At 40.5% G+C, this 4,940-nt stretch overlaps 1 pseudogene across 1 annotated transcript; it reads right to left on the bottom strand.

Annotated features, from left to right (window-relative positions):
* Positions 1-2,451: 2,451 nt before the first annotated feature.
* On the bottom strand, positions 2,452-3,907 carry LOC122690705 (annotated as a pseudogene). Its single transcript, XR_006340081.1, has one exon. The product of XR_006340081.1 is annotated as a heterogeneous nuclear ribonucleoprotein A3-like (transcript).
* Positions 3,908-4,940: the final 1,033 nt, after the last annotated feature.

The raw sequence follows: 4,940 nt of genomic DNA, 5'->3' as shown, positions 1-4,940 counted from the left end.
GAAATAATATTTTTTCTAACAAATTGTCTAAGATTTAAGATAGGTTATATCCAGTTTGACAAGAAATTCCAGAAAGAGATTTTCTTTTACATGCTCATTACAGTATATCTTTGTGCAAACTTTTTGAAAGTCAGCCAACCTATATATTTCAAATGCCTTCAAAATACGCATTCTCTTTTACCCAGTGTTTCTAAAGACTGATCTTCAGAAAATGATCAGAAAATGACATAAAGATTTAGCCACAGAGAGATTAATTATATATTATTTATAATAACAAAAATAACTTCCAACAATTTATATGTATAACAATTAAAGAATGGTTAAATTTTATCTTAGTACATCCATAATAGAATACTGGAGGGGTTTGCTATTTCCTACTCTGCAATAGACACTGTGCAGCCATTAAAAATGATATGATATCATTAAGTGGGAAAACATCATATACAATCTAATCATGTTTGGATAAAAAAAAGTTCCAATTCTGTGTCTACAGATGCATGTGTATATTGTGTGTATATACACATATGTGTGGATATACATATATATGTGCTTATATATGTACATATGGGCTTCCCAGATGACTCAGTGTGTAAAGAATCCCCCTGCAATACAGGAAACATAGGAGATACAGGTTCGATCCCTGGGTTGGTAAGATACCGTGGAGGAGGGCAAAGAAACCCACTCCAGAATCCTTGCCTGGAGAATCCCACAGACAGAGTAGCCTGGTGGGCTCCAGTCCATAGGGTCCCAAAGAGCCAGACACGATATAGGGTAAGGGAGTTAGAGGAGAGGTTCAGATAAAGAACGAGACCAGCACTTTACAGGAACAGATCATCTTTAATGAGGTGAGAAAGGGCAGCAGTCAGATTAGTGAGCTGCTGCACTAACCCAAGAAAAGAGTAAGTATATATAGGCATATATGTGGAAATCTACTGTCTTAAAGGGGCCTGTTCTTCTCCAAGGTTGTTCGGTGTAGTTATCTCTTAAATGGCTGGGGCAAGGAATTCTGGAGATCGGCCAGAGGCTGGACCGCCTGGGAGCTGGGCATAATCAAACTTAATGTACATTTTTTTCTTTGGATGAGAGAGTTCTTTGTTTTGCATAGAATGGTGGGGAGAACCTGGAGAGGAGCTTTAACTCCAGACTATTTTGAGCCTTGTAACTTTCCTTCACATGACAAGTGACTGAGCATGCACACACACATATGTACATATACACACATAATAGCTCTCATATATATGTGAAGAGAGACAGTCAAAAGGATAAGCACCAACATGTAAGTATTCACATTGTTTTAATTGCAAGTACTTTATTATCTTCTTTTTGCTTGTCTGTATTCTATATTTTACATAATAAACATTACTTTTATATTTTTAAAAGATTAAAGTCACTTTAGGTGTCTACTAGTTTATAAAAATGGCTTATTATCGAAAAGATGTTCACTTTTTTAGAAGAGTTTCTGGTCTAAGCTGATTGCTACGATGCCTTGTTTTATCAAAGGCAGGCAGGCAGTTTCCTTTCAGCCTTGGAGGCTGGAACCAAATGATATTCAAATTGCCTTTCCAGGCAGCCACCTACGAAGCAACGGATCAGGGCAGGTGGGGCCAGGCCAGTGTAGCAAAGGCAAGAGAGGTCACAAGAACAGTAGTGTCCCAAGGGAGGCAAGGGCAGGGTCCGTGACTGTCCATAGCGTCCCACGGATCCAGAGACAACAGGCTAAAGGCGAGACATCAGCCAGTGAGCCTGGCAAGGGTCAGTTTTTACAGCATCAAACTGGGCTGAAGTGCATGGGTGGGAGCAGGATCCGCCTTTTATAGGAAGACCAGGGCCAAAGCTTCAAACCAATCAAAATGAAATAGCTAAAGAACAGGGACTAGTCAGAACAAGACAGCCACTCAGGAAGCAGCAGAGGAGGCTGTGAGCACTGAGGCTCTCTGTGTTGAACATGAGCACGCCCCCCTCCCCTATCCTTCATCCACAGAAAGACTGCCAGCCGTGCACTTCTTGAGGATGGCTGCACCCACTGTGTATGTGTGGAAGGTCATAGCTGCATAGGCAAACACATGGCACCTGTCTACCATTACCCACCTGTGCTATACCAGCTAAGGCACTGATCACACGGAGGGTGGAGAATAAAAAAGAGTAGAACAACTGAAAAGCTGAAGGTGGAGTGGGAGGACATTATAGGTTTCCCTTAAATTCAGAGACCTTTAGACTGCTGCTATATGACTTTTCCCTTTATTTGGATATCGGCCTTGTGGAAAACATTCCAATCTCACAGAACATCAGAGCAAGAACTATACTTAGGGGTCATTTAGCCCAACCTCTTTTGATTTATAAATGAGGAAATTCAGCCCTAAGAAAAATAGAAGGGATATGCTTCAGGCTTTACTTATTTTTTTTAATTCCTTAATTTTTTATTCCTGGTACCACTACCACAATTTACAGGGCAATATACCTGATGTAATGAAAAGAAAAAGACAAAGCTACAACAGATAAAAGACCTCAGGAATGTACATCTAATTGACACTACATTGCATTAATCAATAGCTGCACTTTTTGCAAACTGTGGCTATGACAGTCCTGAACAAGAAGGGTTTCCTGTTTAAGCTGCAGTAACTTTTCTGACTATGGATCATCGTTCCTTCTGTGGCAGATTTTTACAGTTCCTCTAACGCATTTGGGACGACTGTCTCAAAGTAACCTGCAGCTTTCCTGACAACTCCTCGCTCTCTCTCCTGCTAAGAACTGTAGCCCTTTTCTTCTGAGTTTTTAGAACCTTCTGCTACCATATCCACCACTTCCACCACCAGATCCATAGCCACCACCATAGGGACTGCCCGAGCTTCTTCCACCAAAACTACCCCCTTTCATGGGTCCATAATTTGATTGCTGTTGTCCACTATAATTTCCAAAATCATTATAGTTTCCACCACCACCGTAGTTACCACCTCCAAAATTTCCTCCTTCATTGTAACCATCATATCCTCCACCACCGCCACCATATCCACCACCTTGGTTTCCAGATCCTGGTCCACCACCACCATAACCTCCTCTACTACTATAACCAGGACCACTGCCATAGTTGCCACCATCACCTCCAAATCCATTGTATCCACCATCACCTCCTCCATAACTCCCTCAGCTGCCACCACCTCCACCACCATAGCCTCCTCTTCCACCAAAGTTTCCACCACGGCCAAAGTTACCTCCACCACCTCCAAAGTTTCCTCCACGACCCATAAAGTTGCCAGATCCACCTCCACGACCTCTTTGTGATCCAGCAGATTGCATCTCTTGTTTAGAAAGGGCCTTTTTCACTTCACAATTATGCCCCTTAATAGTGTGGTGTTTCTGAACAACAATTTTATCAACTGTATCATGATCATCAAAAGTTACAAAAGCAAATCCTCTCTTTTTTCCACTCTGCCTGTCTTCCATAACTTCTATGGTTTCAATCTTGCCATACTTTTCAAAGTAGTCTCTCAAATTATATTCTTCTGTATCTTCTTTAATACCACCAACAAAAATTTTCTTCACTGTTAGATGGGCACCAGGCTTTACAGAATCCTTTATAGAAACAGCTCTCTTTGGTTCCACTACATGCCCATCAACCTTGTGTGGTCTAGCACACATTGCTGCATCCACTTCTTCAACACAAGAGTAAGTCACAAAACCAAAGCCCCTGGAACATTTTGTTTGGGGGTCTCTCATCACCACACAATCTGTAAGTGTGCCCCATTTCTCAAAATGTTCTCTTAATCTATCATCTGTAGTTTCAAAGCTCAGACCACCGATAAACAGCTTTCTCAACTGCTCTGGTTCCTTGGGATCGTGACCCTCCTCCCCCCGGTGGCGGCGGCGGGGAGTCGGGCTGGGGGCGACCGGGCGGCAGTTTTACCTCCATTTTGAGATGGGACTCGCCTCTTCCAACTCGAGTTCAATATGGGACCCCAGGCTTCACTTTAAAAACAAAACAAAACACAAAACAGAGAAAGGAATCAAGTTCATTCAATAGCCCCATGATCTGAATTCAGGGTTCAAAGGTATTTTTAAAATATTTTCAGTGAGAAATCGAGGTCAATTTATTAAGCTAATATTCTGGGATATCTTTTATATTATTAAAGCATAGAGAAAAGTACGTAAAACAATATAACAGACAGCAAAATCCCACCATCCAGATCTAACAAATTCTAATACCCTGCTCTAGATCATTTTAAGAAACCCAGCTTTACATAGACAGCTGAAATTCATATCTATGCTTCTCCAATTTCACTGCATTCCTACATGACCCTACAAGAGGTGACAATGCTTTTAAATTGGTATGATCATTCAAAATCAGATGTCTTTATACTTTTCATCTTCCTATGTGTTTGTACACAATATGGTATCATTTTACATGTTCAAAATATTTTTATAAATGGTCTCACACAGTACATATCATTCTTATGCGAATATAGTGTTTTCACTACACATTTTGTGACATTTTGATATAAGTAGGTCTACTTCATTGTATTTATTTTGGTGGTTTCTCATTTCACTCTTATAAGTAAAGCTACCACAAATATTTTTTTTAATATCCCCTTGCATACACAAGTGATTGTTTCTTTAGTTCACATATATAAAAGTAGAATGATGGCTGTTGGGTTTTGAGGAGATTTCAATAAACAACATCTCTATTCCTCAGATTATCGATTGAGAAGTTTGGTTTAAGAATAAGGAAGATGGTTTTTAACAAATAAAGTTGACATTAGAGAATGTGGTTATATCTGCAGCCAGGTATACTTTCTAATTCTAAAAACAAATTTACTCCACTCAAGTCACAAGCATCTTTGGCATTAAACCACAGAGTAGTATAGGAGAACAGGGGCTCAGCACGATCCTAGCCTCCCAAGAGGAAGGAAAGATGTAAGGGCTGGGCTCCACAGACTCAATTCCTC

Source organism: Cervus elaphus, chromosome X, assembly GCF_910594005.1.
Source record: "Cervus elaphus chromosome X, mCerEla1.1, whole genome shotgun sequence".
NCBI classification, from domain to species: domain Eukaryota; kingdom Metazoa; phylum Chordata; class Mammalia; order Artiodactyla; family Cervidae; genus Cervus; species Cervus elaphus.
Note: the sequence above shows the minus strand (reverse complement) of the source record. Positions and strands in the feature narration are given on the sequence as shown.